Below are 13,853 nucleotides of genomic sequence, written 5' to 3' on the forward strand. Positions count from 1 at the left end.
TGAACTGCCCCGTAGGGTTTCCACCAAAAAGAAAACCAAACCCATTGCCTTGAGTCAGTTCTGACTCATAGCGACACTATAGGACAGAGTAGAACTGCCCCATAGGGTTTCCATGGAGCAACTGGTGGATTTGAACTGGTGATCTTTGGGTAGCACCAAGCCAATACATCTTGGAAGTACAGCGAGATTGCTCCTTAGAAGCAAGGATGGCAAGGCTTCGCCTCACATACTTTGGACATGTTATCAGTAGGAACCAGTGCCTAGAGAAGGATATCATGCTTGGTATAGACGGCCGGTGAAAACGAGGAAGACCGTCAGTGAGATGGATTGACACAGTGGCTACAACAATGGGCTCAAACATAGCAATGATTTTGAGGATGGCTCAGAACAGGGTCATGTTTTGTTCTGTTGTACATAGGGTCTATATGAGTTGGAACCAACTCGACAACGCCTAACAATAACACCATCTAGATTAACTAGTGTTTGAAAACCTGAGGACTGTTGCCTAGCCAAGGTGACATGTCACCAAAGCCACCACATGGAGGCAAAAGAAAAGAAAGAGAATCGGAAGCTACAAGAAAAACAAAATCCCATCAGAAACTTACGGTCTTAATACAAAGCAATCTAAAATGAAAATGTTATTTTCATTAAATAGTTGTTGTTATTGTCGTTGTTAGGTGCCATGGAGTTGATTCTGATTCATAGCAACCCTATGTACAACAGAACAAAACACTGCCTGGTCCTGTGTCACCCTTACAATCACTGTTATGCTTAAGCCCCTTGTTGCAGTTACTGTGTCAACCCATCTCGTTGAGAGTCTTCCTCTTTTTCTGCTGACCCTCTGCTTTACCGAGTATGATGTCCTTCTCCAGGGGCTGATCCCTCCTGATAACATGTCCAAAGTCTGTGAGACGTAGTCTCGCCATTCTCGTTTCTAAGGAGCACTCTGGCTGTATTTCTTCCAAGACAGATTTGTTCGTTCTTTTGGCAGTCCATGGTATATTCAATATTCTTCTCCAACACCACAATTCAAAGGTGTCAATTCTTCTTTGGTCGTCCTTATTTGTCATCCAGCTTTCACACGCATAGGAGGTGATTGAAAACACCATGGCCTTGGGTTTCACCATGGCGCACCTTAGTCTTCAAGGTGACATCTTTGCTTTTTAACATTTTAAGAGGTCTTTTGCAGCAGATTTGCCCAGTGTGATGCGTCTTTTGTTTTCTTGACTGCTGCTTCCATGGGTGTCAATTCTGGATCCAAGTAAAGGAAATCCTTGACAACTTCAATCTTTTCTCCATGTATCATGATGCTGCTTATTGGTCCAGTTGTGAGGATTTTTGTTTTCTTTATATTGAGGTATAATCCGTACTAAAGGCTGTGGTCTTTGATCTTCATCAGTGCTTCAAGTCCTCTTCACTTTCAGCAAGCAAGGCTGTGTCATCTGCATAACACAGGTTGTTAATGAGTCTTCCTCCAATTCTGATGCCCCATTTTTCTCCACGTAGTTCAGCTTCTTGGATATTTACTCAGCGTACAGATAGAATAGGTATGGTGAGAGAATACAACCCTGATGCACACCTTTCCTGACTTTAAACCATGCAATATCTGCTTGTTCTGTCCAAATAACTGCCTCTTGATCTTCGTACAGGTTCCTCAGGAGCACAAATAAGTGTTTTGGAATTCCTATTCTTCGTGATGTTATCCATAATTTTTTATGATCCATACAGTCAATTGCCTTTGCATAGTCGATAAAACACAAGTAAACATTTTTCTGGTATTCTCTGCTTTCAGCCAGGATCCACCTGATGTCAGCAATGATATCCCTGGTTCCAAATCCTCTTCTGAATCCGGTTTGAGTTTCTGGCAGTTCCCTGTTGATATAATGCTTCAGCCGCTTTTGAATGATTTTCAGGAAAATTTTACTTGCATGTGATATTAATGTTATAGTTCGATAATTTCCGCATTCGGTGGGATCACCTTTCTTTGGAATAGGCATAAATATGGATCTCCTCCAGTAGGTTGTCAGGTAGCTGTCTTTCAAATTTCTTGGCATAGAAGAGTGCGTACTTCCAGTGGTATTCCATCAGTTCCTGGAGCCTTGTTTGTCACCAATGCCTTCAGTGCAGCTTGAACTTCTTCCTTCGGTACCATTGATTCCTGCTCATATGGTACCTCCTGAAATGGTTGAACATCAACCAATTCTTTTTGGTATACTGACTGTGTATTCCTTCTATCTTCATTTGATGCTTCCTGAGTCTTTTAATATTTTCCTCATAGAATCCTTCACTATTGCAACTCAAGGCCTGAATTTTTTCTTCAGCTCTTTCGGCTTGAGAAATGCAGAGCATGTTGTTCCCTTTTGGTTTTCCATCTCCAGGTCTTTGCACATGTCATTATAACACTTTTCTTTGTCTTCTTGAGCCACCTTTTGAAATCTTCTGTTCAACTCTTTTGCTTCATCAGTTCTTTCTTTCGCTTTAGCTACTTGACCTTCAAGAGGAAGTTTCAGAGTCTATTCTGACATCCATTTTGTTCTTTTCTTTCTTTCCTGTCTTTTCAATGACCTCTCGCTTTCTTCATGTATGATGTCCTTGATGTCATTCCACAACTTGTCTGGTCTTCAGTCATTAGTGGCCAATGCATCAAATCTGTTCTTGAGATGGTCTCTAAATTCAGGTGGGATATACTCAAGGTCATACTTTGGCTCTCGTGGACTTGTTCTAATTTTCTTCATTTTCATTTTGCACTTGTATATGAGCAATTGATGGTCTGTTTCACAGTCAGCCCCTGGCCTTGTTCTGACTGATGATATTGAGCTTTTCCGTCGTCTCTTTCCACAGATGTAGTCGATTTGATTCATGTATTCCGTCAGGTGAAAAAAGGTATTTGCAATGAAGAAGTCGTTGGTCTTGCAAAATTCAATCATGCCATCTCCAGCATCATTTCTATCACCAAGTCCGTATTTTCCAACTGCCCATCCTTCTTCTTTGTTTCCAACTTTCACATTCCAATCTCCAGTAATTATCAATGCATCCTGACTGCATGTTCAATGAATTTCAGACTGCAGAAGTTGGCAAAAATTTTTCTTTGGCCTTAGAGTTGGGTTCGTAAATTCAAATAATAGTCATATTAACTGGTCTTCCTTGTAGGTGTATGGATATTATCCTCTCACTGCCAGTGTTGTACTTCAGGATAGATCTTGAAATGCTCTTTTTGACGATGAATGCAATGCCATTCCTCTTCAAGTTGTCATTCCTGGCATAGAAGACCATATGGTTGTCTGATTCAAACTGGCCAATACCAGTCCATTTCAGCTCACTAATGCCTAGGCTATCAATATTTATGAGTACCATTTCATTTTTGATGACTTCTAATTTTCCTAGATTCATACTTCACACATTCCAGGTTCTGATTATCAATGGATGTTTGCAGCTGTTTCTTCTCATTTTGAGTTGTGCCACATCAGCAAATGAAGGTCCCAAAAGCTTCACTCCAATGATGTCATTAAGGTCAACTCTACTTTGAGGAGGCAGCTCTTCCCCAATAGTTTTTTTAGTGCCTTCCGACCTGAGGGGCTCATCTTCTGGCACTATGTTAAACAATGTTCTGCTGCTATTCATAAGGTTTTCACTGGCTGAATCTTATTAGAAGTAGACCGTTGAGTCCTTCTTCCTAGTCTGTCTTTTCTGGAAGCTCTGCTGAAACCTGTCCTTCACGGGTGACCCTGCTGGTACTTGAATACTGGTGACATACTTTCCAGCATCACAGCAATATGCAAGCCCTCACAGTATGACAAACTGACAGACACACAGGGGGATTAAATGGTACCATACACAAAAGGGAAATCCATTTAAACTTGATTCCAGCGACATTTTCAATTGAGGGTCACAGGAGTAGTGACATTGGAACTATGGAGGAAAATGGGTAATTAGAGCTCACCATTTGGCTCCAGATGGACACAACTTACTGTTTACTGGCTTGGAATATTTAGACTCAAACTGTGGGCAAATCACAGTAGATGCCACTATGCACACAGCATAAATGCTACCAACCTTGGCATTGTACAATAAAGATTCAGGTTAGGAGGGTGACTGGAGAATTTAAAGTCAAGGTACGAACACTTATGTCTTCATCTCACAGTGTGAGCAGTCATGAGAAGCTGTCTCCAATTGACGCAGAGCAAGAATGGAGATTTAAGATTTGGAAATATGAAAAAGGAAACAAGAATCAAGAAAAAAACTATGCTGGGAGGAGGTAGAAAGGGGATGTTAGCTAACCCTCTATCATAGGGATGCAATAAATCAAGAAAAAGCAGTATAAGCTTATTATTTAGAGCTATAGAGATGGCAACCAAAAGAAAAACAATAACTTAATAACAACCATGGCTGCCTCAGGGCAGCAAAATTGGGAAAAGGGAGAGTAGAGTCCAGGATTGTAAATCATAAATTCTTCTGTACTATTGATTGCCAATTAATCATGTGCATGTAATCTTTAAAAAAGAAATTTAAACAACTGTATTTGAAAAAAAAAAAAATCCCAAACAAAAACAAAGAGCAGAGTGAGATATGTATAAGATGAAAGCTAGACAACAGAGCACCATAGCTAATTACGTTATTTACAACAGGAATCCAGGGTTCCCGTCCAGGTTTCCACTGCTGCACTGTGTCTGCAATGAAGCCCCACCAAGATTCATGTTTGGAGACCACCTTGGCAGTTGAGTATGGTAGGGCACACAGGTGGCCTAGAGATTGGGGAAGGGTACTTGAGAAAAAGTCAAGTACCATGTGGCAATAACCTAATATCTAATATTGGACCCCTCCCCCCCTTTTTTTTTGTTAGTTGCCATCAAGTAGACTCCAACTCATGGTGATCCCGTGTACAAACAGAAGATTGCTCGGTTGCGAGCCATCTTCGCCACAGTTGGTATGCTCGAGGCTATTGTTGCAGCCACTGTGTATTTTGAGTGTCTTCCAACCAGAGGGACTCAACTTCCAGCACTATATTGGACAATATTCTGTTGTGATCCATACGGTTTTTATCGGCTAATTTTTGGAAATAGGCCACCAGGCCTTTCTTTCTATTCTCTTTTAGTCTGCAAGCTCTGTTGAAATCTGTCTACCACAAGTGATCCTGCTGGTGTCTGAAATACTGGTGGCATAGCTTCCAGCATCACAGCAACATATAAGCTACCACAGTGCTACAAGCTGGCAGACAGGTGGTAGATCTGATCCCTAGTCAATGTATCAAAGGGCATTGTCTCTGCTTCCTGGCTCCTCAGGCCATCTGCTTTCCCCCCCTCCCCGCGCCAAGCTTTCCTATTTAACATACAAAGCTCAAAGAAAACATCAACTTGACCACCATGTGAAGGAACCTGGGGAGAAGGAAGCATTTTGCCCGTGAATACACGTTGTAGGCTGTTCAAGCTCCTGGTTTGCTGGAAATGTCACCTTTTACTTTCTCCTTGCAATTTCCTGGCAGTCCTGCTTCCAAGGCTAGACGAAATCTTGGCTCTTGCCAGAAGTCATTCTCAATAAACATTTGCTAAATAAATGCTTGCATATATGAATGAATGATTAAAAGCTGGAGGAATAAGCTTCCAAGAGGAGCTTGGAAAAGAGCAGGTCAGCAAGCTGGTATCTCTAGGATCTTTTGAAGGTAGGGGTGGCTGGTAGGAGCGTGAAGTGGGTACTGCAGGGAAATGGGACGATAAAAGGCAGACAGTCTTTTTCTTCTCTCTTTTCTTTTGCTGTGAGTCGTTAAACCAAAAGCCAGTGGCCATGGAGTTGACACTGACTCCTAGTGACCCCATGTGTGTCAGAGCAGAGCTCTGTGCTCTGTAGGGTTTTCAATGGCTGATTTTTGGAAGTAGATCACCAGGCCGTTCTTCCCAGGCACCTCTGAGTGGACTCCAACCCCCAACCTTTCTGTTAGCAGCAGAGCTCACTGACCGTTTGCACCACTGGGACTCCTCAGCAATATCAAGTTTAAGCTGAATCACCTTAGGCAGCTGTGCAACCCAGGAAGCACCTCCCGTTCTCCCTGAGTGTTACTGAAAGGCAAGAAGGATACAGGGTGATACGCTCTTTCGGTCAGCAATTCCCTCAAGGTGCTAACTCTAAAGAGGGCATATTTCCATTAGGAAGAGAAATGCATGCCCTCTTTTTTTTCTTTTTCTACTTCAAACCAAAGGGCAATAACGCTTCTTTTTCCAAAGGATTCAAAACAAAAATTTTCCAGGGAACTTCCGATTGTCATTTCCTCTGGAGAAAACCAAGTAATAAAATGCATAGTCCTTTAAAAGAGTTAAGCAACTTGGCTCATGTATAAGTAAAGCAAGTCATCATTATTTCAGAAGCCAAGAGCTTATGAAACTGCAATTTTAAAAGCTCAAACCCAGCTCAGTAATTTCATTATGAGATTTGCATTCTGACCTAGAGTACAAATGTAAAAGGAATTTAAAGTGTCTTGAAAGTGTGTTTGTGGGAAAATGGAAGTACCAAATAGCACTCCATCAGAGTTCAATTATATCATCTGGGGTAAAACAGAGATCAAATGCAATAAGCATATTATTTAGCCTCAGTTTTAAAGTGGTACCCTTTGGTATTGTATTTAACTTAGAGGGGAGGACAAATGGAATACTCTGTCAATTTATGAAGCCTTTTTGAGGAAATTGCCAGAAGCATTAGACTTCTCTGATGGATGGCAACATGGCCAAGCAGTGTGACGATGCTCAGAGACTGGATCCTAGACACAGCTGTGACACCAAGGTGCAGTGAGACCTCAGACTAACTGCCTAACTGCTCCTAGCCTCAGTTTTCTACGTAAAAGGTGAGGGCGGGCTAAATATTGGGCTAGATCTTAACCTTATATCTTAATCTTTATCCATCACAGATGTCTCTGAGAATCTAATCAAAGCTATGGATGGGCCCTTCCATTCCCACCCTTGCAGGAAAAATACATTTTGGTACTTATACAAAACATTTCACAATTTTAGGGGCACATGCCTTTCCCCCTAAAGCTCACACATGGATCACACGTACCCTGGTCCCTCAAGCTCTTTCCTTCTATAACTGTAGCTTAATGGTGAACCAGACTGGGTCACATCCTCCACTCTTTTGGAAACTCCACTATAGTGTTATGGTCACAAACATCCTTAATAAAAACGTGTTGAATTTAGTGTAGACAAATTTACCTGCCTCCATGAATCTGTGTTTTTACTGAACAGTATTCTAAAGAAGGAGCCCTGGTAGCACAACGGTTAATCACTCAGCTGCTAACCATAATGTTGGCGGTTCAAACTCACTCAGAGGCTCTATGGGATAAAGACCTGGGATTCTCTCCTATAAAGATTTCAGACTAGAAAACCCTATGGGGTAGCTCTACTCTGTCTCAGGAACTCACTGTGAATCAAAAATTGACAGCACCTCCCAACAACAACAAGTATTCTCAAGGGGTGGAACATAAAAATAACCAAGGGAAAAAAAATTCAGGTCTCACATTCAGACTCAGAGTGAATCGTGTTCAACACTAACCAATTGCCTTTGAGTCAATTCCAACTCATAGTGACCCCATGTGTATCAGAGTAGAGTTCGGCTCCACAAGATTTCAGTGGCTGATTTTTTGGAAGTAGATACCAGGCCTTTCTTCCAAGTTGCCCCTGGGTAGACTTGAACCTCCAGCCTTTCTGTTAGCAGCCAAGTACTTTAACCATTTGTACCACCAAGGACACAATCAGTTTACTCAGGTAAAAAGAGTTAGAACTCTTTACATGAATTTACTCTTTCATTCAGACAAACATTTATTGACTGCTTATTATGTTTCAAGCACTGGGGTAATAAATGGGGATCCTGAAATAAATGCCACACAACCCTGTATCCAAGCTGAGTGGGGTAACGTGACTAGAAATTTGCACTAGGAGTGTTCACTGATTGCGTTGGGGTATGTTGAGAGTGCCATGGGTGTGTATTGGAGGGGACCCCACCTCTGCCTAAGATGGGCGTCAGGGAAGCTACATCTGAAATATTTCTTGAAGGATGAGTTAGAATTTTTCAGGGAGCAGAAAGACTTCTCAGACAGAGGAATGTGTAAGAGCCAGTGGTTGTTAGAAAGCATGGGTGAGGATGACAGTTGTCCAGGGTGGCTGGAGCTCAGCCCCGCGTGTCACGAGCTAAGAGGAGATGAGAGAAGCCAGGCTGTGAAGGACCTCACTGTGCTTGGTCTCATTGTTATACATGTCATATATGGGTGATGGGGCTTACTAAAGGATTTTCTCCAGAGTGGCATGATATAGGGATGTGGGAGACGCAGGTTTAATTCCAGTCTATGCCCCTCAGTGCTGCCATGCTTCTTTGTCAGTAGAGGCTTGTGTCTTGTTGTGATGCTGAACAAGTTTTGGTGGACCTTCCAGACTCCTCTGGGGGTGGCACAGGACCGGACAGCATTCTGTTCCATTGTGCATGGAGTTGCCTTGAGTTGGGGGTCACCATGGGTCAGGGGTCACCATGAGTTGGGGGTGGCCATGAGCCAGGAGCCTACCTGATGGCACCTAACAGCAGAGTGACTTACAGTAATTGGTATTTTAGAAGGATGGTGTCTTAGTCATCTAGTGCTGCTATAACAGAAATACCACAAGTGGTTGGCTTTAACAAAGAGAAATTTATTTCCTCACAGTAAAGTAGGCTGGAAGTCCACATTCAGGGCATCAGCTCCAGGGCAAGGCTTCCTCTCTCTGTCAGCTCTGCAGGAAGGTCTTTGTCATCAGTGTTCATTTGGTCTGGGAGCATCTCAGCACAGGAACCTCAGGTCCAAAGGGCACACTCTGCTCCCAGCACTGCTTTCTTGGTGGTATGAGGTCCCCCACCCTCTGCTGGCTTCCCTTTCTCTTTACCTCTTGTAAGATAAAAGGTGGTGCAGACCACACCCCAGGGAAACTTCCTTTACATTGGATCAGGGATGTGACCTGAGCAAGGGTGTTACATCCCACCCTAATCCTCTTCAACATAATCCAATCTTACCTTATTTACCACAGGCAGAGATTAGGATTTACAAGGTATAGGAAAAGTATATCAATCACAAAATGCAAGACAACCACACAATACTGGAAATCATAGCCTAAGCAAGTTGACACATATTTTGGGGGACACAATTCAATCCATGACAGATGGTATAGAGAGAGGATGGATTGGAGTAGGGGAAGGCTGGAGGCAGATTAATACTCTTTAAGTACACGTCTATTTGTATACTCTCTTGACAATAGTTTCCACTCTCTTAGCCTTTCCTTTATTTGCCATTTTTTCATGCTGACAACCATATTTTTTCTTATTGGCAGTCAAGGTTTGCTTGGGGACATCAGACCTCATGTTTGTCCATTTATGCTTTCATTTCTAACCCCAGTTTGACCACCCCATCACCTATAGGAGCTTTTATATCCCTTGTATGTGCCCACAAATACAGTACTTTATCTAAGAAATATCATATCTAGTTGGAGAAAGAGAGCTTGCAAATATATTGTGAATGTTACAGGAATTTGCAGGATCTCTGAGACAGTGAGCATCTTGTTCAACACTAGCCAGTTGTGGTTGAGTTTGTTCCAACTCATGGCGACCCCAAGTGTGGCAGAGAAGACTTGTGCTCCACAGGGTTTCAATGGCTGATTTTTTTTGGTGCCGTAGATGCCACCACATTGCTTCAAATGTTCTAACATTGTATTTCATAATGCAAAGTTACACAGTTTTGTATATTACAGAATTATGGATGCTATGAGGCTAAATAGGTTTCAGCAGAGCTTTCAGACTGAGACAGACTAAGAAGAAAGACCTAGTGATCTACTGTGGAAAACCAGCCTATGAAAACCCTACGGAGTGCAACAAACCGATCTCCAAGCCGTCATGGGGATGGTGCAGGACGGTGCAGCGTTTTGTTCCATTGTGCGCGAGGTCACCGCGAGTCAGGCCAACTCGGGGGCAGCTGACAACAGCAACCACATGTACATATTACCACCAGGATGCTTGACCTCACCTTACCTTATTCATTCTTTCATTACACATATTGTGACTGGACCCCTACTATATTCCAGGTAACGTTGGCAGCACCAAGGAAACACTGCTGTATAATCCCAGGAAAGGACCTTGATCAGCTAATGATAAGTGACTCAGGACCATTGCTGCTAGAGTGGTCAGCCAAGACCTAAGCATGTGTCTTAGTTTCTTAGTACTGCTGTAACAGAAACTACACAAGTGGGGAGCTTTAACATACAGAAATTTATTTTCTCACACTTTAGGAGGCTAGAAGCCTGAATTCTAGGCACTGGCTCTAGGGAAAGGCTTTTTCTCTCTGTCGGCTCTAGGGGAAAGTTCTTGTCTTTTTTAGCTTCTGTTCCTCGGTTCCTTGGTGATCTTCATGTGCTGTGTACCTTCCCCTCCGTTTGTGCTTCCTTCTCTGCACCTAATCTGCTCTTTTTTATATCTCAAAGGTGATTGGTTTAAGACACACCATACATCGATATGGCCCCATTAACATAAGAAAGGGAGTCCTGTTCCCAAATGGGATTATATCCACAGGTATAGGGATTAGGATTTACAATACATATTTTTGGGGAGACACAATGCAATTCATAACAGGAGGTGCCTTAGGCTGGGTTCTCTAGAGGAGCAAAACCAGTAAAGTGAATGTATATATAGAGAGAATATACAGAGAGATTTATTTCAAAGAAATGGTTCACGTAACTGCAGAGGCTGATGAGTCTCAAATCCATGGTGAGGCTGGAGGCCTCTCCTGACTCATGTGGTTGCAGGAGCTGATGAACCCACCCAAAATCTGCAGGTCAAAAAGCAGGCTGAAGACTTCTCACATCCCAAGAACAAAAAAGTCAGAGGATGATGAGATAAATGCAGGATGGAGAGAGAGTGAGCTCTGCCAGAATATTCGTTTATATCATGAGTGAAGGCCACACCCCCAAGGAAACTCCTCTTCCAACTGATTGGCTGCTCACATCAGACCACAAAATGGGAGGTGATATAGTGCCTGCCAAACCACTGAGAATCACAGCCTAGCCAAGTTGACCAAACATTAACCATCACAGGAGGTAGCACTTAACATGAAGCCATCTGTGCAAACAGCAGATGAAGGGGTAGGAAGGGAAATGAGTAAGCTGGTGCAAAGGCCCTGAGGTGGGAACGAACCTAGTGCGTGGAGGGTTTGGATTGAAGTGGGATGAGGTAAGGTGGGGGAGGTAAGCAGGAGCCACAGCACACAGGACAGTGGCTCATAACCCTTTCAGATGCAAACACAAACAAAAATATTTTGTAATGCCATTGGTGTTGCATTAAAATGAAATTCATAGATGTTATTTTCGCCTAAAAAAAAAAAAAAAAGTTACCATCAAGTCGATTCTGACTCATAGTGACACTATAGGACAGAGTAGAGCTGCCCCATAGAGTTTCCAAGGAGCGCCTGGTGGATTCGAACTGCTGACTTTTGGTTAGCAGCCATAGCACTTAACCACTACACCACCAGGGTTTCCATTTTCACCTTAACCATTTTTTAAATTTAAAAGCATACTAAGAAGACAAAAGCCATCTAACTCTCCTAGAAAACATGAAATTGATATTAAAACTGAAATTCCAGCATCTAGCTTATAGGTGGCCAATAAACTGACACTCATCAACAGTTTTTCTTGTGAGGACAACAGAGTAAGATCTCCCGTAGGTAGCCCACATTAATTACTGTTTATCGTGCCATAAGATTGTTATGACAACCACACCCCACGCACTGGGAAAACATGTGCTTCATGTAGAAATGCCCTCATCCCTCAACGGATGAGTGAATGTAATTTGTTCCCAAACTTTTGCATTTATACCCAAGCTGGTATCATCAATCAACCACCGATTCTTGTTAAAAGTCATTTGTTATGAAATAATGTGCATTTCAACATGTAAATGGTCAGGCACAACTCCATTAGAAGACATGAGAAGTGAAGAGATGATTTTCCGTTTAGGTAGAATCACTGTGCATGTGAATATATGTTGCATTAATGACTCACACAGAGGCAGTGGCTTCAGTAGGGGTGAGGCGATTTTCTGAAATGGTGAACATTGCTAGATGAAGTTCAAAGCAAAACAAGTACATCCCTTTCTACATTGACAAGGTAGTTACTTCCCTGGAAAAATCTGCGTAAGACCCTCAGTGAGATGGACTGACACAGTGGCTGCAAAAATGGGCTTAATTAAGCATAACAACAATTGTGACTATGGCATAGAACTGGGCAGTGTTTCATTCTGTTGTACACGGGGTCGCTATGAGTTGGAACAAATTCGATGGCACCTAACAACACTTTGCATTTCACTATAACACCAACTCAGGATCTAGGCTCAGATAATTATCAACAGGTTTTTCATGACTAGACGTTTGAAAGTTGTGCCTGATGTAGGGCAGCTCTTTGCTATGAGGGACCATCCCCACAATTGTCGATGGCTAGCATTCCTTACCTTGCTCACTAAATGCCAGTAGCAGCCCCTCCCTCCCAATCACTGACAATCAAAATGTTCCCATAAAATTCCAAGCACTCCCTAGGAATGAGAACCCTAAAGCAGGGCTTCATGAGCCATGGGAAGAAGGCTGGATTTTATTCTAAGTACTATGGGAACCCACTGAAAGATCTTACCTTATCAGACATAAACTGATCCACATTTTTCAAAAATTGTCCTGGATGTTATGTAGAGAATCGATTGTTGCAGGAGCAAGGGTGGTGGAAGATACACTGCTTGTATCTGAGTCATTAAAACGACATGTGTTCACACACACATTTGTTGTGGTTAGCTGGCATGGAGTCTGCCCGACTCATAGCAACCTAGTGATAACAGAATAAAATGCTGCCCTATGGTGGCCATCCCCGTGATGGGTTGCGGATTGGACCTCTGTGATTCATAGGGTTTTCTTTCGCCTTTCTTCCTAGTGTGTCTTAGTCTGGAAGCTCCACTAACACCTGTTCAGCATCAGAGCAACACTCGGGCCTCCACTGAGGAGGGAAGGTGGCTGTGCATGAGGTGTGTTGTCCGGGACGGTGAGAATTCTACCACTGAACCTCCACTGCCTCCTCGTGATTCTACTAAACAGGCAATCATCTGATTACTTCTATGTCTTCTAATGGGGTCCTGCCCGAGCATTACAAGTTGAAATACAAATTCCATATTTTGCTATAAATTTCTTTTAACAAGAATGGTTGATTGATGATACCAGTTTGGGCTTATGAGCAAAAACTTTGGAACAAATTATGCTCATCCATTGAAGGATGAAGGCATTTCTATCCAAAGCCAGGAAGCTATTGTAGTAGTCCCGGCAAGAGATGATGGTGCCTTAGGCTAGGGTGGAAGGAGCAGAGATGGAAAGAGATGAATAAATTCAGGATGTGTTTTGAGCATAAATACTGATGGAATTGATGTGGGTTGAGGAAAAGACTTTTGGCTCAGCAACTGGGTGAATAATGGTAGTATTTATCAAGAAGGGAAGGAGCAGGTAGGTGGGTGGGGAGCAGCATGGGAATCATGAGTTCAGTTTTGGCCACATGAAGTTTAAGATGAAGCCCATGTGGAGATGTCAAGCAGGCTGTCAGATGCATGAGTCTTGAGTTCTGGAGACATGCCCTGTCTGGAGACACATCTGGAAGGCAATGGTCCATAGAAGGTGTCCAGAGCCATGGGATTGGAGCCTGGATGAGGTCACCATGGGAGAGTGGGTGGATGGAGGAGAGAAGGGTTGCCAGGACAGAGCCTAGGGGCCCTCCTACACTATTAAATGAGGCATTCTGCTCTATTAATTTGTCCATTAAGAGAAACACTCAAGTGTCTACATTAAT

Source organism: Elephas maximus, chromosome 13 (assembly GCF_024166365.1).
Source record: "Elephas maximus indicus isolate mEleMax1 chromosome 13, mEleMax1 primary haplotype, whole genome shotgun sequence".
Classification (NCBI taxonomy): Eukaryota; Metazoa; Chordata; class Mammalia; order Proboscidea; family Elephantidae; genus Elephas; species Elephas maximus.